The sequence below is a fragment of the Meriones unguiculatus genome, chromosome 2, assembly GCF_030254825.1.
Source record: "Meriones unguiculatus strain TT.TT164.6M chromosome 2, Bangor_MerUng_6.1, whole genome shotgun sequence".
In the NCBI taxonomy this organism is placed as follows: Eukaryota; Metazoa; Chordata; class Mammalia; order Rodentia; family Muridae; genus Meriones; species Meriones unguiculatus.
The window spans coordinates 11351238-11367834 of NC_083350.1; the positions used below are offsets into that span (position 1 = coordinate 11351238).

At 39.3% G+C, this 16597-nt stretch overlaps 1 protein-coding gene across 2 annotated transcripts in view; it reads left to right on the forward strand.

Moving 5' to 3' along the window:
- Nucleotides 1-11555: 11555 nt before the first annotated feature.
- The window catches only part of Slc14a2 (solute carrier family 14 member 2), a 428217-nt gene continuing 423175 nt past the window's right edge, over nt 11556-16597 (forward strand). The window contains exon 1 of one of the 2 annotated variants that reach the window (XM_060377007.1): nt 11556-11787. The gene's annotated coding sequence lies outside the window, so the exon portion shown is untranslated. The remainder of the gene's footprint in view (nt 11788-16597) is intronic. The other variant, XM_060377006.1, reaches the window with a different exon arrangement.

The window sequence follows — 16597 nt, forward strand, 5'->3', positions numbered from 1 at the left end:
GACTATCAATGTAGATGCTGAGACTTATGGGCAACCTTTGGGCAGAGTGCAGGGAATCTTAGGAAAGAAGTGGAAAACAGTAAGATCTGGAGAGGACAGGAACTCCACAAGGAGAACAACAGAACCAAAAAATCTGAGCACAGGGGTCTTTCCTGAGACTGCTATTCCAACCAAGGACTACGCATGGAGATAACCTAAGACCCCTGCACAGATGTAGCCCATGGCAGTTCAGTATCCAAGTGGGTTCCATTGTAATAGGAACAGAGACTGTCTCTGACATGAACTGATTGGCCTGTTCTTTAATTACCTTCCCCTGAGGGGGAAGCAGCATTACCAGGCCACAGAAGAAGACAATGCAGCCACTCCTGATGAGACCTAATTGACTAGGATCAGAAGGAATGAAAAGAAGTCCTCTCCTATCAGTGAACTTGGGGAGGGGCATGCATGTAGAGGGTGGAGGGAAGGGAGGGATTGGGATGGGAGGAGGGAGGGAACCACAGGGGGAATACAAAGTGAGTAAAGTGTAATTAATAAAGATAAATAAATAAATAAATAAATAAATAAATGATTTTGTGTGTGTGAATTGCAGTTGAAGAAGTTTGAAACTATTGAGATAAAGGTCATCCACACTGCCAAACTGTGAGTTTACAAAGTGGAAGAAATTATACGTTAATGTAAGGTTTAAAGCTATTGACAAGAGTCACTAAAGTTCTCTACTAAACCAAAGGTAACATTAAGAAGCACTTCTAAGAACAGATTGCTTGATTTCCAGGACTGAGAGGAATGCTATTGTAGGTAATCTGAGCTTACTCTGCAAAATCTATCCCAATTAGCCAACTCAATAGCTTTGAAGGAGACCCAACCCAGGAATGTTATTTTGTTACATTGGCTTAAGAGTGGGCAGTGTGCAGGGTGATAAGTATGGATCTATTTTCATTTTTCTACATGTAGACATCCAGTTGGACCAGCACCATTTGTTGAAGATGCTATCTTTTTTCCATTGTATGGTTTTGGCATCTTTGTCAAAGATCAGGTGTCCATAGATGTGTGGGTTTATTTCTGGGTCCTCTGTTTGGTTCCATTGATCCACAATTCTGTTTCTATGCCAGTACCATGCAGTTTTTATAACAGTTGCTCTATAGTACAGCTTAAGATCAGAGATGGAGATACCTCCAGAAGATCTTTTATTGTAGAGAATTGTTTTAGCAATTCTGGGTTTCTTGTTATTCCATATGAAGTTGAGAACTTTTCTTTCCAGGTCTGTAAAGAATTGTGTTGGTAATTTGATGGGCATTGCATTGAATCTGAGATTGCTTTTGGTAAGATGGCCATTTTTACTATGTTAATCCTGCCCAGCCATGAGCATGGGAGATCTTTCCATCTTCTCATATCTTCTTCTATTTCTTTCTTCAGAGACTTGAAATTTTTTCATACAAGTCTTTGACTTCCTTGGTTAGGGTTACTCCAAGGTACTTTATGTCATTTGTGGCTATTGTGAAGGGTGTTGTTTCCCTAATTTCTTTCTCAGCCCTTTTGTCTTTTGTATGCAGGAGGGCTACTGATTTTTTTGAGTTAATTTTGTATCTGACCACTTTACTGAAGGTATTTATCAGCTGTAGAAGTTCCCTGGTAGAGTTTTTGGGGTCACTCACGTATACTATCATATCATCTGCAAATAATGATAATTTGACTTCTTCCTTTCCAATTTGTATCCCCTTGATCTCCTTCAACTGTCTTATTGCTCTAGCAAAGACTTCAAGTACTATGTTGAAGAGATATGGAGAGAGTGGGCAGCCTTGTCTTGTCCCTGATTTCAGTGGGATTGCTTTAAGTTTCTCTCCGTTCAGTTTGATGTTGGCTGTAGATTTGCTGTATATCGCTTTTACTATGTTTAGATATGTGCCTTGTATCCCTGATCTCTCTAATACTTTAAACATGAATGGATGCTGGATTTTGTCAAATGCTTTTTCAGCATCTAGAGAGATTATCATGTGTTTTTTTTTTCTTTCAGTTTGTTAATATGGTGGATCAAATGGATGGATTTCCATATATTGAACCACCCCTGCATGCCTGGGATGAAGCCTACTTGGTCATGGTGGATGATATCTTTGATGCATTCTTGTATTCGGTTTGCAAGTATTTTGTTGAGTATTTTTGCATCAATGTTCATAAGGGAAATTGGCTTAAAATTCTCTTTCTTTGTTGGGTCTTTGTGAGATTTAGGTACCAAGGTGACTGTGGCTTCATAGAATGAGTTTGGTAGTGTTCCTTCTGTTTCTATTTTGTGAAATAGTTTGGAGAGAATTGGAGTTAGCTCTTCTTTGAAGGTCTGGTAGAATTCTGCACTGAAACCATCTGGTCCTGGGCTTTTTTTGGATAGGAGACTTTTGATGACCGCTTCTATTTCCTTGGGGGATATAGTGCTATTTAATTGCTTTACCTGGTCCTGATTCAGTTTTGGTAAGTCGAATCAGTCAAGAAAATTGTCCATTTCATTTAGATTTTCAAATTTTGTGGCATATGGACTTTTGAAGTAAGTCCTAATGATTGTTTGGATTTCCTCACTGTCTGTGGTTAAAGCTGAAGTCCAAGTGGATCAAAGACCTCAACATAAAACCGGACACACTAAATCGGTTAGAAGAAAAAGTGGGGAATACCCTTGAACTCATTGGCACAGGAGACAACTTCCTGAACAGAACACCAACAGCACAGGCTCTAAGAGCAACAATCAATAAATGGGACCTCATGAAACTGAAAAGCTTCTGTAAAGCAAAGGACACCATCATCAAAACAAAACGACTGCCTACAGACTGGGAAAGAATCTTCACTAACCGTTTATCTGACAGAGGGCTAATATCCAGTATATATAAAGAACTAAAGAAGCTGAAAAACAGCAAACCAAGTAATCCAATTAAAAAATGGGGAACAGAGCTAAACAGAGAATTCTCTGTAGAGGAATATCGAATGGCAGAGAAACACTTAAAGAAATGCCCAACCTCATTAGCCATTAGGGAAATGAAAATCAAAATCACCCTGAGATTTCACCTTACACCCATCAGAATGGCCAAGATGAAAAACTCAAGTGACAACACATGCTGGAGAGGCTGTGGAGAAAGGGGAACCCTCCTCCACTGCTGGTGGGAATGTAAACTCGTACAACCACTCTGGAAATCAATCTGGTGCTTTCTCAGACAACTAGGAATAGCACTTCCTCAAGATCTGGCCATACCACTCCTAGGCATATATCCAAAAGGGCTCAAGTACACAATAAAGACATTTGCTCAACCATGTTTGTAGCAGCTTTATTTGTAATAGTTAGAAGTTGGAAACAGCCCAGATGTCCTTCAACTGAAGAATGAATGCAGAAATTGTGGTACATCTACACAATGGAGTATTACTCTGCAATGAAAAATAAGGAAATCATGAAATTTGCAGGTAAATGGTGGGACTTGGAAAGGATCATCCTGAGTGAGCTGTCCCAGAAACAGAAAGACACACATGGTATATACTCACTCATATAGGCATATAACATAGGATAAACCTTCTAAACCCCTGAACATCTAAAGAAACTAATCAAGAGAGAGGACCCTGACTAAAACCTCAATCCCCATCCCGAAAGGCAAAGAGGATAGACATCAGAAGAAGAAGAAAACAGGAAACAACCTAGGAACCTGCCACAGAGGGCCTCTGAAAGGCTCTTCCCTGCAGACTATCAAAGCAGACACTGAGACTTAAGGCCAACTGATGGGCAAAGTGCATGGAATCTTAAGTAAGAAGTGGGAAATAGTAAGATCTGGAGAGGACAGGAACTCCACAAGGAGAGCAATAGAACCAGAAAATTTGAACATGGGGGTCTCCCCAGGGACTCATATTCCAACCAAGGAACATGCATGGAGATAACCTAGAACCCCTGCACAGATGTAGTCCATGACAGCGTAGTATCCAAATGGGTTCCATAGTAATGGGAAGAGGGACTGCCTCTGACATAATCTGATAGGCCTGTTCTTTGATCACCTCCCCCTGAGGGGAGAGCAGCCCTACCATGCCACAGAAGATGACAATGCATCCATTCCTGATGGGATCTGATAGACTAAGATCAGAAGGAAGGAGAGGAGGACCTCCCCTATCAGTGGACTTGGGAGGGGCAAGCGAGAAGAAGGGGGAGGGAGGGGGAGGCTGGGAGGGGAGGAGGGAGGAGCTTATGGGGGGATACAAAGTGAATAAACTGTAATTAATAAAAAAAAGAGTGGGCAGTGGATGTAGAGCTGATTCTCCTGTACCTTTCACACTGCCAGCTGTCTTCTCAAACTGTGCTTCATACCTGAACAGGGGGTTGGTCTCCAGGAGCTCCAGCACTTGCACGACTAGTAAAATGTCCTTGAAATAACTCATAGATCAAGAAACCATTTAAATGAACCCAATAAATACTAAATACTTAAGAATTCGGAGGCTGTGAGGACAGAATGAGCTGATGGAGAAGAATTCTTCTAAGATAGACTTGGACTAGTCTTGGACTAATCATGAACTATGAACTGGTTTTAGACATGGCCAGCAAAAAGCACTCCATGGCTGAACAATTTTAGTTCAAGAATGTGTATGTACCTTTTATCCTGCATATATATATATATATATATATATATATATATATTCTAGAAAAAGAAAAAAAAAAACAAAACAAAACAGAAAACAGTCAAAATGCTATCTGTTCCATCCAGCCCTTTATTCTGGGAGTGAATCAGGGCCATGAAATTTTTGCTACTTAAGATTATGATTAAATCTTAGATTATTGGTTACCTTTCACATTCAGTTACTCTATTTCAGAACCCGTGGTGTGCACCAGTCAGATCAGTACAGAAGGAGCTGCATGACCAATAAGACCTTCTCCTTACCCTAATGTTTTATCCAGTCCCTGAGAACAAGTGTGACCCAGTAAGAGAAGTAAAGGCCAATTGATGAAATCTGATAATAAGAAAGTTTCTTAAGCAGGAAAACAGTACTCCAACAAGGAACACATTCAGGGTCAAAATGAGTTCAGAACAAGATTCAGTCTTGCCAGAGGAGGTATTTTGGAGGAGGTTGGTGTTTATATTTGTGACGTTTTTGTGAGTCCCATTATGTTGCCTCTTCTTAGCCATGACTCAGCAAATCAATTTCCGAGGCAGCCTCCAAGCCCTTTACCCTGCTAATGGGTTTCTGATGAAAATGCTGACGCACTCGTAAGTGGCTCTGAGACTCTCAGCAGCTCTACAAGATGAGTGCGTCATTTCCCCCTGAACAATGCGTCTCATTCATTGCTGGAAGTGTGACCATTCATGTTGAAAATGAAATTCCGAAGAGCAACCCGCTAAGGGAAATTATTCAGGGCTACTCACTTAAAGATCTTCCTATCTTTTGTGGTTCTCAATTAAGGCTACGAAGAACCTCTCCAGGGTAAATTGGTGCAACCTAAGTATTGAGAGCCAAAGAAAAACGAAAACCAAGGGATTGTAGGAACTCTTTAAAGTCTTCTACCCCAGGGAATGGCTAGCATTGATTGTAACTAGAACACTAACTAGCCTCGTGTAATGGAAAGAGCCACAGGCTTGACCATTAGAAAACTTTGGTGCTGTTTGCCTGTAGCTCCCTGGGCACTTAGGGGGCAGTTTGGAAATGTGTGTATTATTAGACATGGAAGAAATAACACAGCTCAAGCACATTTTGTTAAAAATAGAAAGCCAGAAGATATCCAAAGGCAAAAATTCATAGCTGGATCTTCATTGTTTTTCATTAATCAGCATGGATATTTTGCTGTGTTTATTTTGTCACTGTTTTAATAAATAATTAAGATGTTACAAAGTTATGTTGGACCCTTTGCCCAATATTGAACCATGATCATGAAATTAGTAAATTTGACTTTCTTAAGCTATTTAAAATATTTTAAACAGTTGACTACATATATGGTAGGTATATATCATAATAACCTAGTATGTTTTAAAACTTTTTATATAATATGTATCAAAGGTAGATATAAATTATTACCTTTCAAATTGTTTCCCTGTATACAGTTAGACTTTTTTCTACCACTTTATTTTAGTTTTCTCTTTCTGTAACTCTATTCATAGTCATCTTTATGTGATTAATATAATTTTCTTTTGTCCTTTTCTCCTCTGATGCTCATTTGTAAGTTAGGCATTTTATTTCTGGCCTTTAAGAAACTATCTCTAATTTTTAATACTTCTATCCATTATAAATTCTCAGGTTGTATTTTTCCTTTTAGTATCTTCTGTAACACTGGATTTGTTTGTAGGTATTGTTGAAATTTGTTTTTGTCATTGAATATCTTGTTTTCTCTGTCTATTAGAACAGAGTTTTTCTGGATATAGTAGCCTGGGCTGACATCTGTGTTCTCTTAGTGTCTGCATGATATCCTTCCAGGCCCTTCTGGCTTTCATAGTCTTTCTGTTGAGAAGTCAGGTGTGATTCTAATGGGTTTGCCATTATATGTTACTTGGCCTTTTTCCCTTGTAGCTTTTAGTATTTTTTCTTTGTTCTGTATACTTACTGTTTGATTATTATGTGACAGGAGGATTTTCTTTTCTGGTCTAATTTATTAGGTGTTCTGTAGGCCCCTTGAATTCTTATAGGCCTCTCCTTTAAGTTAGGGAAATTTTCTTCTATGATTTTGTTGAAAATATTTTCTGGGCCTTGGAGGAGAGAATCTTCTTTTTCCTCTATTTTCTTGGATAGTTTGTGTCAGGAATTTTTTAGATTTATTGTTTTCTTTGACTGATACATCGATTTCTTCCATTGTACCCTCCACACCAGATATTCTTCCTTCCATCTCTTGTAGTCTGTTGGTTATGCTTACCTCTGTAGTTCCTGTTTTCTTCCCTAGGTTCTCCCTCTCCATGATTTTCTCCATTTGTGTTTTCTTTAATTTTTCCAAGTCTATCTTCAGATCTTGAACTGTTTTGTTGTTTTCCTTCACCTGTGTGACTGTATTTTCCTTCAATTCCTTCACTGGTTTATCTGAACATTCTACTATTTCTTTAATTTCTTTCAGTGATTTAATCATTTCCTCCCTGAAAGCCACAAACTGTTTGGCTCCATCTTTCTGTATTTCTTTACGGATGGCCATAATCTGTTTGCTACATCTTCCTCTAATTCTTTACGCATTTTATTTTCTTCCTCCATTAACCTCTTCATAAGCATAGATGTAAGGTCATCTTCTTGAATTTCACTTATGTTAGGGTGTCCAGGGCTACTTGCCCCTGGGTAACTGGGTTCTGGGGATGTCATATGGCTTTGCCTTTTGTTGGTTGTATTTTTATGCTGGTGTCTACCCATCTGGCTATCTCAGGTGTTGTCTGTTAATTTCTGGTGCCTGCTGGGTCCTGGGGTGGGGACAATCCCCTTGGCAGGTTTCTGAAGTAGATCTCCTCAGCTTTTTGGGTATGGTGAACTGAATGGTGGTGCTTCTCAGGAATTGTCACAGTTCACCTCAGGCACATGGACCTGTGTGATAACTGTTCAGGTGTTCAGGTGCTCTCCTCTCATCAGGAGAAGTCCTGGGAGATGGCTGCCCTGCCATCTTTTGCTCTAAGTGTAGTGAGCTGCAGCTGCTGTTCTTAAGGTGTATTTTTTGGGTACAGCCCTCTTAAGAACCAGGGAGTCCCACAGTTTTGTCAGTTTAGCTAGGGATAACCGGTCACAACTTGGACCAGTATCTGAGGGCTGCTCTAATGGTTCTCAGGCATTTGTAGGTCTGAGGTTGCAGCTTTGTGCCCCTGTGCCCTAGCAGTAATCAATGGCAGGTGAGCAGGGCACTCATGCCTACAGTAGAAGGCTAGAGCCTAGAGCTGGCATGAACCCAAAAAGTCTTCTGCAGCTGGGTGTCCTGAGCATTGGACCTGATGACCCCTCCGTTGTGGGGTTTCCTCCCTGCAGGAAACTACACCCAGACTGTGCTTTGGGGACCGCAATTCTTTCTGGGATGGAGAGTAGAACCCGCAGGCACAGGCATGTGTGGCCACCTTGCTGGCGATTGGGTGCCTGGACATCTGCCGAAACTATAACTTTTCCCGAGAACTTTTTCAGGGGTGGGGGTGGGGGGTCGGCTGAATGCTCTGAGGTCAAACCTGCTGTTCCCCTCTCTGTTTGTCACCTGACAGAGAAACTCAGATTCTGGTGTCCTGGGGCCCACAGTTCTATCTGGGGCAGTTAGTCAGGCACGGAGCAGGACTCTGTGCTTGTGCCTGTGTCCCTGGTTCTGGGCTGGCTGCTGGCTGCCCGCCCGACCCTGGGTCTTTTCCAGGGATTGTCTGGGTGACCTAAGGTTGGTCCCGATCATTTCCTGCACTGTGGGGTTTTCTCTTGACTGGAAATCCCAGTCTCTCATGTTGTGGGGCCCACAGTTCAGTCTGGGACAGTGATCAGAGCATGCTGGCGTGTGGCTCTGGGCTGGCAACCAAGTGCCTGGTGGAACAAGGACCTCTTTCGCTGTTTAGCTGGGCAAGTTGAAGCTGATTAAATCCCACACCAAGGGGTATCCTCTCACCTGGGAAAAACAGGTCTCTGGTGTTTTTGGACCGAGAGTTCTGTCTGCTGGTCACTGTACGGATCCTGCTGTGCTGCTGGTCAGAAAGATTGTCCTCCTGGCGTCACCATCTTGCAACCCCCCCATTATTAATTCGCAAACATGAATGCAAAGAAAGCCTTTATCCAGTACATTTCACTAATCCTTAGATGACCCACTTCTGATTTTCATGCTTTTACAGTCTCACATTTTAATGCTGACATGTTTTCAACATGAAAGGAAGTTCATTTATTTGCTTATTTACTGTAAACACCTGTATATATTTATATCATAATATCTTGTTTCTTTTCTTGTCAACTTTTTCAAATCCTACTCCTTAACTGTGAATTTTTGAATTATGTCTTTCAGTAGTTTTTTTTGTTTTGTTTTGTTTTTTTCCGCAAAGATCTGAGTGCTAAGCTCAGCCCTTCAATGCCTAAAGATGCTTCACTTTACACTTTCTAAAATGCACACAAGTTTCTGTTGAGTTATTTTTCTACAGGGCTTTAAACAAGGTCTTTGATTGGTGAAAAATGAGCTGTCACCATGATTACTGTATTCTTTGAACAACTGTCTTATCTAGTGGGACATACAGTCTTTTTGCCATTGTTACATCCATGTGTGGGCTTATTTTCCTTTCCCCTATTGTCTGCATACATTGTCTCTCCTGAAAACCTCCTGTTGCTTGAATTCTGGAAAATAACAGACATTACCTGTGTTACCCTTCTTTCTTATTATTTATGTTTTTTTCTTATCATTAAACCCATGTTGTTTCCCACAAATGCTTAACTCTCTTCTAATTTCTTCCATCAGTCCATCACTTTTCATCCTGGGGAATTACCTCAGTTCTTGCTACCTTTTGTTTCCTCATGGCTTTGGTTATGCTAAGGTAGTATTTAACTTGCTTTTGAGTTTCTCACTTTAATCTCAACCATTTCATTTAGTCTCATGTAGGTTCATTTCACTAGTACGTTAGGGTTTCAGTCTCTGCCCATGCCTGTGAGTTTCCTTTGTTATTAAAATTGAATATTTATATTTATTTCAAAATATAAAGTTATTACAATCGATCTATTTTGATTTGGGAGAAATATTAAATATAAATACTTCCTGTACCATGAGGTCTCTTCATTTATTAGGCAAGAAAACTGAATCCTAGAAAATAAAAGTTTATCCAAAGCATATCCCAATTAATATTAGTGTACATATTACAAAACAAATCACTATTTGTTTAATCATTTCTTTATATAATTGTGTACCCATGGATGTTCCTCACCAATTCATTTTGCTTACCAAATTGTTCCAACTCTATCAATTGGGAGCTTTTGATATCTTTGACATACCCATTTTATATTTATGTGTGTGTGTGTGTGTGTGTGTTTAAACTCACCTCTTCTTCCTCTCCACCTTCTCTCTTTCTCCTTCTCTTCCTTCTTTCTTTCCTTCTTTTCTGGCAGTGTGAGAGGTTCTTGGCACATTGTACATACTTCCTGTCCCAGACCTCAAATCATCAATGTGTCTGAAGAACCCAAGATTTCTTTCAGTAAGTAGATTATTAACTAAAAGGAAATGTTGAATTAAGTTCAACATAAGTAGACATTATTTTCCTCATTCATCCTCACTTATAAAATATTTGGTGTTCTTCTTCTCTCAGTTTCACAAGAATGCTAAGAATAGATAAAAAGCTTCATAGGAATTCTTTGAAAAGGGAGACCTTCAAAATGAACGTCACTCCTAGAAAAAAGTAGAAAATTTAGCCAAGGTAAAAATGCCATCTTTGAGACCACACACTTCTTTGAAAGATGGCTTTACTATTTTACTACCACTTAGAAAATTCTTAAATACATAATCAAATTAAATTGGCAATATTCTAAATTTAATTTTTCTTGTTTTCTCCCCAATGCATCTACTAAATTTAAGGAAATAGATAATCAGAGCCAAGGGAAATACCCCAGCAACTTTTAATAAGCTACTGTTGCTAGCTTAAACAAAGAACTTAAAATGTGTATTATTGCAATGTATCTTTCATTATATGCCCAGTCTCCAAAGCCTTGAGTATTTACAAGTCTCCACAACAGAATGGTTGCCATAGATATAGCAGAAGCCCAAAGGACACCTTGTTGAACCACTGGGAAAATAATTCCATTTCCAAAGGGGAGGAATAGATATTGAAGTTTAAAGACAGTTGGTTTTTAGAATAAAGTCATAGCTGATATAAGGCTTTCAGAGTAAAGGCCAAGATATCACGTAAATCTAAGGATTGATTACGTAAAGTTCATAGGGAAGAGTGGATGCAAGTGAGTCTTAGTGTCTTCCCTGTGCTTACCGAAAATATGTCCAAGTCAGTGTTAGGGAATAAAGACGTTTTTGAGATAATTATAATGAAGGTGACATGAAGATGATAAAGGCAAATGATGGTCTAGGCTCCTGAGTTTAAGTTGCTTCAGTTCTAAAGTGACTACAGTTGAAAACTTCATGTCAGTCCTCTCAAAGATAAAAGAGCCAGCCCATACTGGAAGGTTTTCTTTGGCCTTCTGAAGATCTATTTTTATTGTTTTTAAGTGTGTGTGTGTGTGTGTGTGTGTGTGTGTTCAGTTTCTTTTGTCTTTTTAACATTTTCTTTTCCCACCTGAAACATATAATGAAGTGTACACATGTACTAACATTCACAATCTCCAATGGAGTTTTCCACCCTGGAAGGCCAGGTTATGAGCCCTCCTTATCTACTATCACTTTGAAGACAAAAAAATGTCTTATGAACGTAAGATTTGTAAAAATTTAACCTCTCAGTAATGTGTAAAGAGAAGGGGGAGGGGGAGAAGGAAACAAGCTGGTAGGAATGGAGGCCAAGCAGAACAAGCGTGGCCACGGGATGCATGGTGTTCCAATGGCTCAAGCCAGAGGACTGAGATGGGTTGTCTGGCTACCTAATACGAGGCGAACCCTCCAATGAGAACACACTCTGGTCTTCACATATCAGTGGACCACTGAAGGAGAACAAGATGTTGATGAGATTAGTACTTTAAAAGCAAGTCTTCCAGAATGACAAATGCACTGTAGTACACAGTAGCTAAAGAAGAAAGACACAGCTGGCCAGGACAGCAGACATCAGGACGCTCACTTTTCCTCTATCTCTTCTTTCTGCCTCGAATACTCAAGGGAGACTACGTATGTAAGGTGGCCTCTGTAACAGCATCAGCTACTCACTCACCACTGCAAAGCTCAGGGGATGTGAGGTAAGGCTTTGTCCTTTCTTGGACTTCATCTCCTCTTGATAACATTTAGGAAATTCATCTGTTATGTTTGTTCATGGGGTGATTATTGCCTTTTAAACTTTTTCTTTTCTGCTTTACCCACCAAAGTAAAAATGCACCACAGTATGGATGTTGCATTTCTATATAACAATGTTTTAAATTAAAACATTTGATTTTCTTATTTACCACTAATATAAATTCTATGCATGACTTTTGAGAATGAGTCTTCATAGTATGAGCTTATACAGCTGTTATTTCATAGAGTGGCTCCTTAGTTTGTCTTCTAAACCTCTCTTATTCTCAATCCAACCCTAATTTATAGAGTTAAAATGGTCATTTAAAATGTAGCCTTGTACAAGGAGATGATCTACTTATTCAGCCTCACTCTATCAATGTAATGAATTATAGAGCATTCCCGGAGTATTTCACCTGAGCAAACGGTTATGTCAAATGCTGTACTATGAATTTCCCAACAGCCAGTGTAGACACCAGAATATTGAGTGTTTAGTGCCATGGTCTGAGAGTTATTTTTACACAGCTCAAAGGTGAATGTTAATTCATATTTCTTTCTCTTGTACTGGAAATGAATGTTATACTGGAGAGGCGTGTGTGTGTGTGTGTGTGTGTGTCTATGTGTGTGTTTGTGTGTGTAGCAGAGGCCAGTGTACCTGCAAATGTGTTCATGTACATAGATGTACATAGGTAGACCAGAAGTCTATGTCAAGTGTATTCCCTAGTCACAGTTAACCTCAGTGTTTTTGAGGCAGAGTCTCCCCATGAGCCTGGAGCTCACTGATTCAGCTAGCCTGGCTAGCCACCTGAACCCAGGATCCTCCTGTCTTTTCCTTCCCTGCTGTTGGAAAACAGGTGTGTGCCTACACACCTGGCCTTTTTTTTTTTTTTGTATGATTGGTGATCAAATTTGGGTTCTCGTTCTTGTGTGGTAAACACGTTACCAGTTGAGCTATGATCGTAGCCCAGAATATCAATTTCTTGAAGCTCCTGCTAGTCAAACAAGAGGACATATTTAAACTTCAATCTGTACACCTGCCTGGAAATTTATTCCTACTTTAAAGCCTAATTGGATATCTGTGAGGTGAAAGCATTCTTGAATATCTGATTGTATGTTCCAGCTTCACTGTGGTATGATTGTTAAGCTGCTGTATGCAGCTTTCTGTATACTGTGAAATGTGTGGCTGGTTTGATTAACAGTTGGGGTTTGATCTTTCTGATAACATTGTATGCTGCTGTGTTTAGATTGAGTATCACTTAGGTTTAAAGGGAAGCAGAGTGACCATATATTCTTATTTTGTCTTTTAAATAACATTCCTAAGAGTAAAACAGGTTCTGTAAATATGTAAAAAGATTAACGTTGTTTCATTAACAATAAAACATTTATAAATTATTATATTTAGAGTAACTGACAAATGTCAAGAGAAATTTTATTTGGACAAGTAAGCCATGGTTTTATTTTACTGAATCAAGTTCAACCATCTCATTTTCATAATATTAAAACAGCCTCCAAATTTTAATCTCTGCTTGAAATTTAGAATTATAATTTCTAAAGAAAGTACCACCCGAATGGCTTTCTCACAGTTAGCTTCTGCTTTTAGCCTCTATCTATACTAACATTTCATGAAAAGATATTATTGAACCAGGATGAATTTAGTGAGGAGACCCATTGAGTACCTGCTTTCCTAGACTTGCTCAAAAGCCTATGCAGGAAATGTATGCATTTAGTCACAATCATGGCCATGATTATGCTCTGAAACTACATTAAAGCATCTGTTTGGTGCTGAGCAAGGAACAGTGGAAAGGGCTTCTCTCTATATCCTAGCATTCCAGCTAGAGTTATGACCTGGACCATCTTCCAGCAGCACCAGCTTTCAGACTGTAGAGAAAATGAGAGATCAGCAACACCATCCCCTTGCTGATGGATGGTATCCTCACGCCAGCTGGCTAAAGGTGATTGAGGTATGATTTTTACAAGTCTAGGTATAGTAAGTTAGAGCCAGTAAACACTAAGAGCATTTGCACTATTCTTTTTAACAATTATCTGACAGAGGATTTTTAACAACTTCATGCTGTAAGTTGCAAAACATTTTATTAGAGTCAACTTTAAATTGTCTGGGGATGGAAGGAGCTAAAAGAGCTGGACATCCACATTTATTGAACAGAGTAATATGATGAAGACTGCTGGGGGTTAAACACAGAAGTAGGGAAAAGGTCATTGCTGTTGTGGTGCTTATAAGCACTTGATGAGAAAAGCAGATTGAGCAGGTGCAAATTCAAAGTCATAGCATTCAAGACCTCACTGCCTGCATTGATTCTAAAAATTCCACCAGTACAGGGGCTATTCAGAGGGGTGAAAAATCCCTTCCGTCTTTCTTGTGTTAGTATGGAGTGATCCTATGGAAGATGGAATGCTTGGAAGGGCACAGACCTATACAGGAGACAGCTGGCTGGACTTGTTCTGAAATCTATTAGCTTTTATTCAGAAAAGTGAGTGAGCCTTTAACACACGTGAATTTGAGCTATTTCCACAAGAAAGCTGCTACAGACACCTACTTTCAGTACAAGAGGGAGTGCCCAGGTCGTTCTGAGGTACAGGAGGGTAAGAAGATTTGCGTGTCAGAGCACTATTCTTATTTGGAGCTATGAGTTATGTAGGTTTGCTATGGTAGTGTGAGTTGACAACATGACTTGGAGAGAATGGTGGGAGGCAGACAGAGGAGCTACGCATGTGGTTTCATCTGCACAAGAGACAGAGAGGTCTTTACTCAGAACTTGTCCTAGAAGATGTGATGGGGGAGGGGAATCAAGTTCTGAGACAAGGCTCAGAATATTCCTTTCATTCTGGGTCTTTTGTGTCAGCCACTGAGGGCATGCTGTTCTGAAGACTGCAGTCCTAAAGTGGAGAAAGCTAGATCCCACCTATTCATTTGAAATTTGAGTGTATTATATTAAACAAGGGCTAACAAAGTCTCTTCAGGAAAATCAGTAATTCACATATACAACACACACAAACACACATTCACATTTGCCTCCCACACACACACACACACAGAGCCCACAACAGATACTTAACTTTCAAATGGACTTTTCATTTACCCAGGTTAGCCTTAATTTGTTAAATATAATAACATAATAAATTATGTTATTGCCTTTTATTCCAGTTATGAGGGTCTATGAGCATGTATTTCTGATTAGATATATAGAAATTCATTTACTATTTCCCAAGGGATATCACATACTCAGAATTTATATTTTTCAAAGAAATCTGAAATATTACATTTTAAATAAAAAAATAATAATTTGAGTTGTTGGGATCCTGGCTGGGAGAGCTCTGGGTGAAGGTGTGTACGTGGAAAAAAAAACAAAAAACAAAAAACTAAGAACATCTAGAGAATATGATGATATGTTATCAGATCAATAACCCACAAACTGTGGGTATGTGAAAAACAGGAGAATGCTATCCTTTGAAGCCATCATGTAAATCAGCTTCTTTGTGTGAACTTTGAGTGTGTTCCAATCCAGTTAGTCAATACCTACCGTCACATAAGAAACGTATCACTCTCTAGGCTGTAGACTGCCTGGGAAATGTGCTTCAGTCCAAGTATGCAAAGTAGATAATACATTAACTTTAGAGTTTATTTTTGGACCTGATTGGTACATAACACGTAAGTAAGTATATTCTACTACCAGTCCATGTCTGGAAACAATGAAAAAAAACTTTACAGGCATTTCAGCCTCAGGCAGGGAAGAAGTGAGACAGGCCGCTAAAGGTCCAGGTGGCATTTGATGATGTGAACATAGCAAAATGTCTGTAGGAAGAAAGGGAGAGATGAAGGAGATATGGGAAACATAGGAGAATTAGTAAGAGGGGGAATAGAGGATGAAGGAAGAAGGAAGGAAGGGCAAAACAAGGGGAAATGAGAAAAGAGATGAGAATGTGAAAGAAAGGGCAGGGAAACATGTACACAAAAGTGTGTGTGTGTGTGTGTGTGTGTGTTTATGTGTGTATGTATGTATGTATTTCGCTAAAAATCCAAGTTTAAAATAAGCAGCTGAATCTGATATTTTAGCCATAACACTTGAACAGCTTCCAGTAACTCAAGAATCAGCCTTCAAACATCAAAATTATTTTTCTAAGGGAAACATGAGCTACAATATTTATGTATGAAAATGTGATAATGAGATCCATTATCTTATCCATTAACTTACAAAATGCCAACAAGATTCTTGAGGAATATTGAGAAAGAAGAGGAAGAGGATGAGGAGAAGAAGCAGAGATCTTGGTATTCTACAGGCAATTTGCAGCAATGACACCATTGTTTCCCACACTGACCATATAGGTTTACACATTAAAGTTTATTTTCAACATAGGGAATTGTCACTCAAGGAGACTAAATGTCTTACCTTAAGACCACTCAGATGGCAGCTGTAAAGCTCACAGCCTCTTTTGATTCTAGATTGTCCTTCTTTCTCTTCTTCATCTTCATGGAACCCTCTCAGTTATTTCCCGAGGAAGAATCTTGACTACTCAGAAGAGACAGCATCAGGCCTACCTGAAGCTATTCCTATTTAAAAAACCAAAACAAAACAAACGCCCTCAGGCTTGAAGCTCTACATGTGCAATAAAATCATTTTCAATCACTGTAATAAAATATGCACAACTTTTCCTCCTAGCAAATGTACTTGTTTTAAGGATTACTAAGTTGATGAAGCTTTGTCCTCATACTTGAAGTTTAAAAAAGAATTTCCATGTGTTGCCAAATGCCAGGTAATTAAA